General features: G+C 44.4%; 1 protein-coding gene across 5 annotated transcripts in view; it reads right to left on the bottom strand.

Moving 5' to 3' along the window:
- The window catches only part of LOC146834562 (interferon-induced protein 44-like), a 307,969-nt gene that overhangs the window by 218,398 nt on the left and 74,481 nt on the right, over positions 1–15,090 (bottom strand). The window lies entirely within an intron of this gene.

Below are 15,090 nucleotides of genomic sequence, written 5' to 3' on the forward strand. Positions count from 1 at the left end.
TCTTCCAGCCACATTGCTAGAAGATAAAATGTGGCTATGAAATTGCTTCAATGGTTAAGACAGAGATCTAGGTCCTAGGTAAGGACTCATAGAGCTGGCCTAAAAGAAACCGAACTATGTATTTATCATTAAAATGTACTACTACGCAGTCCCCCAACAGCACTTTTCTTGAGGAGCCCACCCACACAATTTTTCTAGCCATATTATTGTGTCTGGTCAAACCCTCATCACTTCCTTCAAAGTTTCAGAGATGGGTGGTTAGGCAGTGGAGAGTTTTGTCCATGATCTGTCATTTGCCAGGATGAGCGGTGAAGCTGCAGGGAAAGATCTGGTGATTGATATGGTTGGCTTTTATGGCCTGCCTCGCCTGCCTGGCCTTTAGCTGGCCTCCCAACTACGCCCTTCTTTGGTCCCCTCTTGAGGTCACTGGGTGTCTGGGAAAGATTTATTCTACTTAAATCTGTTTTTTTCCCTCTGCATATTCCGTCTGCTGTACTGGGGGTTGAGGGACTGCTGGGGGCTAGTCAGGAGAAACAACATCTCGTGGGAGGGTCCGTAAGGTTAGAAAGATGTACTGAATTTAAATCTAATACCCCTAATGAGGGTCTCCCTTGTGCGGGTCTCCCTTGTGCTTGCTGAGGATCCCCTGGAAGAAAATTTAGCGGAAAATCCAAACCGCTTAGTCCGTTTTTATCAAGGAGAACTCGTCTTTCCTCTATCTTCGTTAGTCTGTGCAGGGTGGCTGGAGTAAAAGGGCAACCATGTTTAATAATCTTTGCCATACCACCTCGTCCTTCATCAAACATGAAAGTTTATCAAGCAAAGGTTGATCCGTGCTCTTTTCTTCTTCTATAGGTGCTGCCGCTCCAGTCACTCTAGAGTTTCTCGCAGGCTTTGGTTTTGATTTCCTTCCACGCCTTTTCCTCTTAGCCACTGGTTAAATTATTGATTCTGATAAGAGTGGGGACTCGGTTTCTGGTAAAGTCACAGTGAGACTATTTGATGGAATAGAGGGAGGTTCATTCCCAATCCTTGCAGATTTTTCGAGGGAGCATCGAGTGTGGGCGGTATTGGTTCAATATTCCGTCTACACTCTTCCAGGGAGAGTCGAAGCTCAGTAAGCTTTATCTCTTGAGAGAACACATTTGCAGCCCTTGATAAAAAAGCATCGAAGGTATTCCCCATCGTCCCCCGCAAGGTCAGTTGGTGTCTTTGGCTTACCTATTTTCTTCTACAAGCGCCGTCTGGTACAAAGAGCGGTAGATCCTCTCCTTGATCTGCGTGTCAGAGAGCTGGCCCAGCCCAGACTCCTTCGGGCTCCGTGCACAATAGTGGATGGGCCTACCCTTGGTCTGGGCTTTGCAGATCATGTGTGTTCTGCCTGGTCAGGAACGATCCAAGGCTCGCTTTATGAGATAGCACATGTCGGGCATTCACCGCGTGTCATTGCACCAAATCATCTTCAAAGGCAGATGGAATACAGACCTACCGAGGCACTGTAAGTAAATCTATCCCAGGGAGTGAGGACACAACTCACACTGTCAGGCGCGTGTGCAAGAGAGTTTGTGAGGAGGAAATACATATTGTTTGTCTGAGTTAACATGTTTCTTGGTGGGTGCTAAAGGGAATATTTGTGTCAAGAGGTTACTGAATCCGTTTTTTTTGCTTTATATAATTGCACGGGTTTATCTCGTCCGTTGTTTGATGTTTGTTGACTTACTAAACTCTGCTCTGCCGCAGTGGCTATGTTCCCTACGGTAACTTTTTGGACTAAACTCAATTTTAAATAAATATCCAGGGCGCATGGAGACATGGCCATCCAGTCTGCTCATCCCAGTGCATTGCTGATGATACGTTGAAAGGCCTACAGTATCCCTTCCGAGAGCTGTCGAAGGATGGAGAGGAATCCAGCCATTACTATGCCTTGCATGCCCGCAGCGTTTCCTCTGGAATTCTCTAAAAATCTTAAGAAAATATTGGGTCTTACTGCAGCGTGATGTCAATCGCAACCAGTCAAGTGTCTCTTCTTGACCATCACACTGTAGCTCCGGTAGAACTGTCACTCCAAGAGCAGAGACCAGCCCACCGACGGCTTCTAATACCGTTAGAATACCCAAAACATCGACAACTAACCCTCCTCCAATCAAAGCATATCAATTTGACTTTCTTTTTCATCACCTCGATAATCCTGAAAACTATTCTTTTTCCGGGTATCTGAAAGTTTAAGATGGCATTCTCTCAGAAATTGTGCATACAAAGTTTAGTTATTATGTCGCACGCCAGGAAACTCAAATAGCAAACAAAAGAGCACTGCATATGAAAGCCTTTTCATCTGAACTTTAAGTTCCACAACTTTTGTCGTGTTCGAAAAATTCCTATTTGTTCTGAAGCCTTGCATAATAAGGAGGTTGAATCAGAAACAGGGAGGACATTTATCCAAGTACAGGCTATACAAGGGAAGAAGTGTTTAGTAGAATGCATTCAAAAACAGTCCCTTACCTGTTCTAGCACCCTCGGTGTCTGTTGGTTAAGTAATTTGTGCGTGGTATACGTGTAGAGAAATCTCCTGGTGTGCAAGTTTATAAAATATTTAAACAAACAAATCTTGGCTAGTAAACTGACGGTGTAAGCACACATTATGTTATAGGCAGGCACACAGAATCTGCTGAGTTCTGCTGTTCACGAGAAAGCCTGCAGCGAAATATTGTCATTGTGTGAGGTTTGAGTTTCTCGGAGTCTAAGTTATCGTTAACCACGTGTGCTTTTTCTCTGAGGTGAAAAGTTGAAAGTATGTATTTATTTTTTAAACCCAGTCAAGATTTTTGCTGGCCCATAAGAAAACACTTTTAATTTTGGAGCATCTGTAAAAGAGACGGCGAAAAAAACTGATTTGCCCCAGATCACACCATGAAATTGTGAAGCTGGGATTAGAAACTAGGACTCCTGGATTCACAGTCCACAGTTTAGTTACTAAACCTGAAGCAGATGAAATGATAAGGTCTATCCATTGGCTAAACAAAGCAGTCTTTTCCTGTGTGCTAAAATGCTTTCCTTAAAAAGTGAAGTTGTATTTGTCCATGTGAAAGTGTATTATTAACTAGAGCACCATATCCCGCGACGTGCACGATGGCAGCTCGGTGCGCAAACCTTGGCCTTGCGCCGTGCTACAGAAGTGGAAAATGTCCTCTATGCCCCCTCACACTGCACACGCCTACTCAGCGCCCATCACGGTGCTGGAGGATCACCTGCGGGTGTGCTGCAGGCCCCCGACCTCAACTGTCCTTAGCTCCAAGCACCTTCTGACTGCAGTTTATTTTGGGAGCTGCTGGGGGGGTTTTGGTGGATTTGCATCACTTGCACCTCCAGTGCGATGTATTTAGAAATACAGACTTGATCACATCTTTGCCTCAGCAGCTCGCACTCTGCAAGCGGTGGTAGACAAAGTGGAAGCAGGGGACACGTCACGAGGGGCTGTGGACGCAGCTAACGGGCTGCGTGCGACCTATTTCTGACAAGCCGACACGCTCGACCGTCAGTTACTACACCTCCTTAGTACCGCCTTGTCTTAATTTGTAACCTCCCATGAGGACTGACTCTTTTACTCCCGTTGTTACATGGTATGTCTTATTTAGTCTGTAAGTACTATTTTCTTTAATGAGTTTGTCCTACTGCAGGCACAACATGCTTTCCTGCAGCATTCAGCGCGCCATGCACGCTTTCACTTTCCAAGCAGCCCGGGACAATGGCGGCAGCTTCTTTGAAATGAAATAGGTCTCGCAATTGCGAGAGTTTGAGCTATTGTCATTGTAAATGACAATGCCGTTTATTTATGTGTTAATTATCAAAGCAGATAAATAAAAGGAATTTTCAATTACACTGCCAATAGCTTAAACTCTTGCAAATGCGAGACCTATTGCATTGCAAATGCTTGTTTCTAAAGAGATTGAAGTTCATCCTAAACAAGAGTTGACACCAGTTATACAAATAATGCTAAAATCTCTCAGAAAACTTTTGGAAACTCTTAAACCCAGGGGGGAGTTATGATGACCAGCCTTATTCCTTTACAAAAGTATAAAAGCTACACTACGCTACAGTGACCCAATCAATTATCAAATTACCAAATGCAGCTCAGCAGTAGACAATGCCACCTCAGTATTGAATACCTGACATTTTATTGTACTGAAATGAGGCCCACTCACTCTGAACACCCTTTCATATTTCTAATTATGTCTGCTGGGTACTCCAGCATGAGATTGGACAGGACTAACAAAATGCAGGCAGGCTGGCCTTAATTTACAAAGACTACATTAAGTGTGAACAACTACTATATGCCAGGCCACTCTTTTGAATGACTTCATGTAAATATCTCAAATGCCTGCCATTTCACAACCACCATCCTTTACCATCCTCAAGGCAACAATCAAGTCTTCACTGAAGATTACATTTAATAGAGGATCAAACTACTTTTGATCTCTTCTGGTTGGAGATTTCAATATTCACAGGAATGCCATTACTATCATGGCTATAACTACGTTAAATTCCTTAACATGCCCCTGACCTACTTTCCAGCACAGTTTGGTTTTAGGAACCGTTTTGGGCCTCTGCTGTCCCCCTTCTTCCTCCGTACACAGTCTGGTAACTAGTAGATGAGTGGGGTCCGGCCTCCCCTGGGGGCTTTCGCCATGGGCTTTCAATGTTCTGCCTTGCTGGGGTTTGTTGTGAGTTTTTTCTGTGTTTATTTAAAATTGGACCTTTGCATTACTCTTTGAACTGTATTGGGGACACATCACTGTATCTAACTCTCAATGCTGCCGAACCTTCGGGCTGTCGGCTGAATAGCTGTGTCCTGAATTTTGAAATAAAGGTTTTCAAAAAAAATAAATAAATAAATAAAAAAATTCCTTAACATGTAGTAAATTGTTTCAATACTTTTAGAACATGACACACCAAAGAGGATCCATTTAATCTTATCATTGCTGCCTCTAACTAACACGGCTGCCTCTAATCACATAAAAAAGAAAGACCCTGTTCCCGTGGACAGGTCTATCAGTTAATTATTAATTTCTATATCCTGCTTCTTAATCTAAACCAGGGGTCTCCAACAAGTAGCCCGGGAGCTACTGGTAGCTCACCAGTACCTTCAATGTAGCTCTCTGAGGTGAAGTCAAACCCAGTATCAATTTCAGAGAGTAGGTGCCTATTAAAGAAGGGAGCACTGATCATCTCAAGACCCTAAGAGTGACAGCCAGCCAGACTTATATATTTGGCATACTTGTGTCCATTCCTGACATAATAGTGCCAGTGGCATAATAATGGTCATCCTTGACTATTTTAGTATTTTTGGTCTAGTTGTGGTATGCTGGCAGCCATCATAGATCTACTCTGAGCATGACTGGCCTATATGTGCCTATTCCTGGCATATTAATGGTCATGACTCATATGTGGCCTTATCCCTGGTCCTTCTGGTTTCCAGCCTTGGCACAACTGTGGCCCTAGTATAATGGGGGACACTATTGGCATGATCCAGGCATCCATGGTGCTATGGTGAGCATCCATTATGATATAATGGGGTAACCCACAATTGTCCATGGACCTGGGTAACGATTTGTATAGAAAACAACGGTCCTAGACTTCTTTAAATCTACAATTCAGTTATGAAAAACATTCATTAGTCAAGGTACCTATAGAATTAGCATTGTATCATTAATGTACCACCAATTTATTTACAATGCAAACAAGTATATCCTCAAAAAACACAAAGGCACAAAATATAGCTCCAATAGTGACTGTTTATTGTTTAGTTACTTTTATAACAGATCACCATATTCAATGCTCCAAATAGAGAAACAGGTTGCTTCAAGGGGAGTGTGAAAAAGTAAAGGCGAGGTAATATTCTGCATGATAAAAAAAATATGATCAATCAGTAAACATCCAACAGTGCAGAAGTAATAGTAATATGTTGAACAGTAGAAATGCCGAGATCAGTTACAGTAGTTAACGCATCACAATGCAGTAACCTCTCAACAGTGCAGCATCAAGAAAAACGTCAAAAAGTAGCAATGGCGAGCTCAATCTTTAATATCAATATTAACACAGAGTTAATATTCATTATCTATGGGTTTCGAAAAACCACAGCCACAAATCTGCATGAGGCGCGGCAGTGCCAAGAACACACAGAGGTGCCTGCAGACGTCTCAGCTGCGAAGGTGCAAGCACTGTTCCAGATCTCGACGCTGGGTTCCTAGAACACCCAGTGACGTGTCAGCTGTGAAGGAGAGGGTGCTGTACACCACGCGAAATGCGGAGCATGCATAGTATAATAGAGAAACCAGAAAATGCGGCAGAGGGCACAACACGTCGGTTGCCAGGAAACCTCTGAGACACTGATAATAATGCTGAAATGTCAGCATGCCAGGAACAGGATAGCACAAATCCAAACTCCGCGTAGACCTCTTCGGAGCGTTCAGAGTTGACAGCTCGAGAATTCCAAGGATGCAGATGGTAGTCTGGGAAACAATCTTGACGCTGACAAACGGTTGCCAATGGAACCACAAGAGCTCTCTGAGGACGATCCACACGTGCGAGCTAAACTAGATCAAGCCCGCGAGTGGTGCGTGTGCGCCACAGCGAGACATCAGTTTTGCATTATCGTGCACGCATCTGTGCACGATAATTGAAAACAGATGTGGCCCGTGCGGGTAACCGCAAGCAATAGGCCGTGGGCCGAGCAAAGGCGGGACATGTGCCCACCTTTGCCCAATTGCATGCGGTCTTTCTTAGAAAGACGCACGCAAAGCCCAATAGCATATGACACAAAAAAAACACACGTACGAGTGAGTGGTGAGCTTTCAGAAGCCCTTACATAAAGTCTTGCAAGCAGCGCATGCGCGCTGCTCTAGGCTCGACCTAAAAATAAGCTATGCCCCAGTATAATGTCAAAACTGTATAGAAAATGTTGGTTTTGTGCCTATGAAACACCCTGGAGGGTAACTGTTCCAATGGAGGGAATCCGGCCCATTAGGGTACGGATTGCATTGGAGGAGGCATAGAAGAACTGAGATGACTAATTTGAGATAGATAGATCTCAGGATGAATATTATATTTTTTTGGGGGAAAGTCCTCAATTTTAGAGAGTTGCCTTCACACATCTGTTACGGTGTCATGCTTCACCATAGGGTGTTTTTGCTCCTCGTGGGGTTGGCGCTGCAGTCCCCCACGTGCCCCTCAAGAGGCCTCTTTAGCGGAGATTTTTTTAAAGTAAAACACTGTAGTGGGGAGTGCGGGTGTGTGGGGTAAGTGCACAGGTGGGTTAAAAATACTGTGATGGTACCCCAGAAAAAGGTTACTTATTATCGGGACTGTCCGGTATGGTTAAAAGCAGAAAACAAACTGTGGCCTTCCACCAATGAGGAAGTATAGTCTGGTTTAAAAAGGTGAATAGTGATAAAGGTGATAGGGTCGACATGTTTCACGCCCTGGTGGTCCAGACAGGACCCTTGGTGTTTCTTCAGGAACAAACAGAATTTCAAAAATAGTTAATGCGTGTCAAAAATAGAAAAGGACGGGTGAAGAGAAAATACCTTGTGTGACAAGTCTTAGTTAGACTTGTTGCGGAGTTGTTGAGAAATATAGTTCAACACCTTAAATTAATTATCCAACCTCAACGCGGGTAGGTGCGATTGCCTCACACTGCTAAGGGTCACTGTAATCCTCAGGTATGCCTGCTATCCCTGCTGAGACCTAACCCTTCATCGTTTTGGGTTGGATAGTTAATTTAAGGTGTTTGTTGAACTATATTGCCGCAAGAAAATGCCAAGGATCCTGTCTGGAACACCAGGGCGTGAAACATGTCGACCCTATGGCCTTTATCACTATTCACCTTTTTAAACCAGACTTGACTTCCTCATTGGTGGAAGGTCACAGTTTCTTTTCTGCTTTTAACCATACCGGGCGGACCCAGGAATAAATAACCTTTTTTGGAGTTCCATCACGGTACTTTTACCCACCTGTGCACGTACCCCCACACACCCGCACTCACCACTGCGGTGTTTTACTTTAAAAGATCTCCACTAAGGAGTCCTCTTGCGGGGCCCATGGGGGACTGCAGCGCCATCCCCACAAGGAGCAAAAATGCCCTATGATGAAGCATGAGACCTAAACTCTTCAAAATTGAGGAATTTCCCCAAAAAAATATACTATCCATCCTGAGACCTATCTATCTCAAATTAGTCATCTCTATTCTTCTATGTCTCCTCCAATGCAATCTGTAGCCAAATAGGCTGGATTCCCTCCATCGCAACAGTTACCCTCCAGTTGGTTTCATATCTGTTCTTGGGTACTGAACCTTTCTTTTTCTGCTCCCTGTCCCTCTCTTAGTGAATTGTAAACATATGCCTGTCCCTGAAAGCTGAGAAGGTGGTTATTTCAGCACCACAAACCCTTTGTTTATGCCATTTGCTGGGAAAAAAACAGATGCCTTCTTCTGCAGCAATTGTTTCAGTTTTTTCAACAACAACAAAATCTTTAGATGCATTTTGGCTAATTTCTGGGTCCCCTCCCCCCCCCCAGGGGAATCCACAAACCCTGGGTACCTTCAGAATCCACAGGGTATTGGAAAAAAGGGCACATATTTGAAATGGATACCTTATGTAGACAAAAGCTTACGGGGCCTAAGCGCAAACTACCCCAAATAGCCAAAAAAAGGTTTAGCACATGGGGGTGGAAAGGCCTAACAGTGAAGGGGTTAAATGGTGGCCACCAGTGTTTGAGCGCAGTGAGCAGCATCACTGAGGAGGTGAAACCTTTGTGGGACACCAGAGGAGAGGGACGGCAGTTGCCAAAGAGGCGAGAGGAAGAGCGAGGACACTGTGGACCAGAGTCTTGAGGACACGGAGGACAAATCAGCGTGGACAGAAGCCATCCGCTGCAGAGAGGAGAACAAACACTCTCTGAGCACTGCGAACAAGTCCGGTGGGGCCAGAAAGCAGGCAGACGCTGTGACTCCCAACGCCTCGCCCAGGAGAGCGGTGGCTACAGGTAAGTCCCTGCTATTGAATATTTTACCTTATGGAGTTGGTGGGCAGGGTTGTGAGCGTCACCTAAGAAGTGTTTGGGCACAGGGGGGATCACTAATGCTAATGTAGGTGGCACCTGGGGCACAAGGACGGTGATGGTGGGTAGAGGACTTGAACGCCATATGCCTTATTATTGACCGTATACTTCATGATTTCTTTGAGGGACACATCACACCTGGTCTCTGCTCCCACGAAAGAGACAGATAAGATGGGAGGACCCGAAGAGAGAAGAGTCGGGAAGCATAACCATACAGGAAGAAGTAAAGTTACCTCGAGATAATGAGTCAAGTCTATTCATTGACATTTGCATACCTGCCTTAAGGCTAGCTGTTGATCCAACAAAAATAAACGTCTAAAAGCATACGAGCAGCTGGGCGTGTCCTTCTGGGGGAGATTGAGTGACCACATTTGGTGTAAGAAGTGGGACATTGATGTCAGCTAAGATGACACAGCCCGTTGCTATGGAGGTGATGGTCACTCAACTGCCAGAAGGTCAGCGTCATCTGCAGCTGGAGCTGGAGTAGCAGTCCCAAGCCACCCAAAAAGGAGAGGCATTTCAGACAGCCCTAATGGATCAGGCAGTCTTGTTAACTTCCAATCAACAGGTACAGGGGAGTAGCAGTCCCAAGCCACCCAAAAAGGAGAGGCATTTCAGACAGCCCTAATGGATCAGGCAGTCTTGTTAACTTCCAATCAACAGGTACAGGATACAGCCATTTTGTGGCTTACAGACGCCATATCTAGTGCCCGTATGCATCCCGATAAACCAGGAACAGTTCTACAGAAGTATCAGGAAGGGGATGACCCGGACTACTACTTCGTCAACCATGAGAGAGCGGCCACTACAGTGACTTGATCCCCGGAGAGACGGGTTATTACACTGCACCATTACAGTCAGGGTGAACTTAAAGCAGCATAGGAGGCGGCAAACCCTGCAGGGTAACTGCATCAAAAAGGCTATATTGGAGCTGCTAGGATGTGACCTTGAGTATTACCAGAACCAGTTCCAGAAAAAGAGGTGGACAGCAGAGGATAATCCCTGGGCTTTGTATCACCGGATAAGGGATTTGAGGAGCCGGGGGCTTCGTCCTTTGTCTACTACTGTGGAAGAGATAACTGAGAGAGTATATCTTGAACCATACTGTGAGGCTTTACCATCCAATACTAGATCCTGGGTGAAGCAACACCCCAACCTTATGGTCTTATTAGCTGTTGACCTTGCTTGTGCATACCATCGATCAATGGAGTTTAGGATACTTTCCACTCGAGACCCTATGGGTCCGCCTAAAATTCCTGGGCGGGGTAGGACCCCAACAGCGGAAAACAGGGCACTGACCCCACCAAGAGCACCTCTTGGGGGTACTGGGCAGTTACAGGGACCACAGTGTTTTCACTGTGCAGAATGAGGACACATAGCCGGACACTGTGCCTTACGGACCACCACTCGTGAGCCCATGGAGGTGGGGTATGATAAGGGCCTGGTTGTAGTTACAGGGGGTGTCCACCTATATGAAGAATATTCATTTGAACAGTAGGTCACTGATTGATCTGATAGATGCTGGATGCCATCATACTGCGGTAAGCAGTGAGCTGGTCCCACATACCCAAGTAAGGAAGGGGGAATATGTGCAGGTAACCTGTGCGCATGGTGACAAAAAAACATACCCCCAAGCTGAAGTACTACTTGAGGTAGATGGCGATCCCCAGATACGAAAGGTGGGGATTGTTCACTCCCTAACAGAGAAGGTTTTACTCTGCATGGACCTGCCTATGTTATATGGGTATTTGTCTGCTTTGAAACCTCAGAACACCATGCTGGGATGGTTTCAGGAGGCACCTTTCTGAGAGGCAGAAATAGAGGTCCCACTTGAGAAGAGGGTGAAATCTCGAAGTGAGAAAAGAAGAGAACGGATGTGGTATAACATGTTGTTCCAACCTACAACAGTTAGTGCCTTTTCATCCTCAGAAAGGATACAGACTCCTACTCAGAGGTTTTTGGATGGCCCAGAGAGATGATGGTACCCTGGTATATGCATGCAAACAGGTGCAGGAGGACAATCCAGTTCAGGTAGGCCCTTTTTTTATATCATAAGGGAGCTATTGTATCGAATCACTCAGTGAGGTGTACATCCAAAGGAATAGATGTTAGTACCCTTTGTGTTCTGAGAGCAAGTATTACATCTGTCTCCTAGTCAGACAGGGAGAGGGCATTATGGACAAGTACACACGTTGAAATATTTGTTTAAGAAGTTATATTGGCTGGGGTATATTGGGAGGTAGCTAAGTACTGTGCTTCTTGTCCTAGATGCCAGCTAGTCAACCCTACCAGGGTACCGCTCCTCCCTTACAGCACCTTACAGAACCTTCCCGTAACTGAGATCCCTTTCCAGTGTGTGGGGATTGACATTGTTGGTCCTTTGACATCATATTTCTGGGGCCACCAATATATTCTGGTCCTGGTGGATTATGCGACTCAATTTCCAGAAGCAATCTCCTTGACCAGCATGACCACCATGTCTATTGCATATGCTATGGTTTCTTTCTTTTCCCGGGTGGGAATCCCTCAGGAAGTGTTGACGGATAAAAGTACTCCCTTTATCGTTTTATGTCACGCTTGATAAGTCAGATCTAGAGGTTGTTGGGCGTTCAACAATCCGCACTGCGGTGTATCATTCACAGATGAATGGTTTAGTTGAGAGCTATAACAGGACGATTAAGACCATACTGAGGAAAATCATTCCTGTAACTAGCCAGGTTTGCCATTTGGATACATGAACAGAAGTCAACAGGGTTCTCTTCTATTGTTTGGTAGAAGGTCCAAATTTTAAAAGAGGTACACCAACTACAAGTTTGGGGGATCCGTATAAAACCTTACTACAAAGTTGGCTACCCAGAACCAATCCTTCGACATTTCCACGACCATAATGACAACACACAAAAAAGAAATCGGTCTGGTGCGCCCATAAAATCTGTGCTAAAAGGAGCCCGTGGAGTCTCAGTTGAACCAAAGGCTAGAGACACCCCGATGCTCAGGGACAATGGTGAGAAGGACACAGGGAAAGACTGGACCTGGGCAGCAAAAGCCATTAACACCAGATCTACAGGTACGTGACGGATCGAAAAAGAAGACAGGAACTCGTGATCGTCAAAGTTCTCGTTAAAACTATGTTCCTGGAACATAAATAGCCGAGGTTCGAAAACTATGAACAAAGACCTATTGACGTACTTTCAGCAGTATGACCTAATTTTACTCCAAGAAACTTGGTTGGAAGAGCCATTTCAGCTTCACGGTTATAAATCATACCAACTTGCAGCCAGCAGAAATTCAAAGTTTGGTCATCAGAAAGGACGCCTCACCACGTATGCCTCAATAAGAGCAATAAATACAGTTAAAGAACTGCTGAATAAAAATATATCAAACAACGGTATTAAGGTATTAACGTAATACAGTTGGAGATTGTAGCCCCAGGGAAAATCAAACAACAGCTAATTCTGGTAATACATACCTGCACCCAAATGGGAAAAAAAACGGCGCAAAATCCCTGGTGTCAGAACTGACCAAACTTATCCCTGAAGTGGAAACACCAAATTACATTGTATCAGGAGATTTTAATATGTTCCTCTCAAGGAGCCCCGGAAACAATCAGCCTGCACATGACCAATTGCTTGAAAGGGGGGCTCCACCTCAGGAAGAGTGTATGTGGGGAAAACAAACTAAGCTATCTAAAGATCTACTAATGGTCTTAACAAGTTTGGGCCTGATATAATTAAACGGGCGAACACCTGGCGATCGCCCCCAAGCAGCAACTTACCATAACTCCACGTCTAGTACTGCGATAGACTACACTTTCTTATCTTACACACTTTTTAAATTAGTAAGCAATTTTAAGATTGGAATGTCAGATTGTAGCGACCATCAGCCACAAGAGCTGACCCTGACGGTACAGGAAACAGCACTTACTTTCCCAATCAAAGCCCAAAACTTAGCGGTCACATCAAACTGCAAAATAATCAAATGCCAAACGAGTGACCCGGAAAAATTTGTGACAGAGGCCAAAATCTGCTGGGAAGAAACTAAATCACAGAATGATAATAGTATAAATGCCTGGGAGGATTTTTTTAAACTAAAATCATCAAAAACAATTAACAGAACAAACAACCAAAAGGAATCACCCACCAGGCCTTTAAACAATCAAAAAATCCACCCACCGACAACCCAAATCAGCAACTTAAGGCAAATAAAAAGTGATATCAACAGAACACTCCGCAGCCTCCATAAAAAGGGCCCCGACAGTAGCATACAGACGGAGCTGAGGAGGCTAAAAAGCAGTAAGAATAAGATCATTTGGCGAACAAAACAGGAAAACACCGAAAAAATATGGCCCAAATTGCTTTATGACGCAAAAACTAACAACAGCACAAGATTCTGGCTCACAGTAAACAACATAGAGAACCCTAAGGCCCCTGGAATCCATTCCCACATAACTGAGGAGGCCTGGGTCAAACACTTAGTGTACTACTTCAATAAAGAAGCTGACGGAACAAAACAAGACGCTATGGTCCGTCAGCTACACACGGAGGCCCTTATACATCTAGTCGAGGAGACCATCTTCCCAGGCACAACAAAACAGATCAAGAAAAGAATTGCGAAAGGCAGGAAAGAGGGGGCCCCTGGGCCAAACAGAATACCCCCAATTCTTTACAAGCAGGAGCCAAATTACTGGGCAGAGCAACTGCACCCTCTCTTCAGGAATATGTGGGAGGCAGAACGAATCCCCAACTCTTGGAAGTGATCAATCATTGCCCCGATCTACAAAAAAGGCAATAGGAACCAAGCAAAGAACTACAGGCTCATCGCTCTAATAGATATAGATGCCAAATATTTTGCAGGCCTTTTACTGGAAGAACTCTTCGAATGGGCATCAACGAAAAACTTAATCCCCATTAATCAGACAGGCTTTCAAAAATGTACAGGGACAATGACAAATATTCTTGTTCTCTCTCTCTTAATAGATGCCATCATAAAACTAAAAAAAACGCTATTTGTTTGTTTTATTGATTATTCGTCTGCATTTGACAGTATAGACAGAGGGAAACTCTGGGCTAAATTATCAGGCTGGGAAATAGACCCAAAAACTTTTAATCTATTAATTTTACTCCAATCTGAGACATGGATTCAAATAAAGCTGGGGACGAGCAATTGTTTATCAAGGGAATCCCAACTACAAAGGGGCTGAAGCAGGGTTGCGTCCTTGCCCCGACCCTGTTCAACCTCTTCATGTCAGACCTCTCAGCAGAGCTTGATAACTGCAACCATCATGCTCCAAATCTAGGGGGCCTTACACTGTCTAATCTTCTGAACGCGGATGATTTAATACTGATTAGCCAAACCCCAGTAGGCCTCCAACACCTTATAAACACGACAAGCAACTTTTCTGAAAGGAACGGGTTAAGTATAAACCTAGAAAAATCAAAGGTGATGACAATAAACCAAAAATGCATAAAATAACAACCTCAGTGGTCTCTACGGGACCAGAGGATGGAGGTCGTCAATGAATATAAATATTTGGGTATAATCTTCAACAGGAAAGGAACGTTTGTGCAATAAAATACGGCGATCAGAAACAGAGGGATATCTCTGGCCGTCTCATTAAAGATCATTAAGCACAAAATAACGGGCCCAAACTTAATCCCTTTGTTAGAAGTATTACAAGCAAGATTATTACCGTCAATAACGTATGGCAGTGAGTGTATGAGAGGGAGAGATGAGACCACCTTAGATAAGGTGGTGTCTAAAGGAATGCGAATATTATTCAACCTCCCACAGTACACTTCGCCAGCGCAACTAAGGCTTGAGTTTGGTCTCCACAAACAACAAATAGCACGCAAGGGTGCCTACGCCAAATGTTGGCACAAAATAAAGGGAGCTGAGACAGGTACTTTGAATTCATATCTATGGAAAGCTGAAAGGGAAAAAAGACTGCCCAGCAATGGTCTATCTTCAGGCAGCAATAAG

Source organism: Triturus cristatus, chromosome 4_2 (genome assembly GCF_964204655.1).
Source record: "Triturus cristatus chromosome 4_2, aTriCri1.1, whole genome shotgun sequence".
Lineage (NCBI taxonomy): Eukaryota > Metazoa > Chordata > Amphibia > Caudata > Salamandridae > Triturus > Triturus cristatus.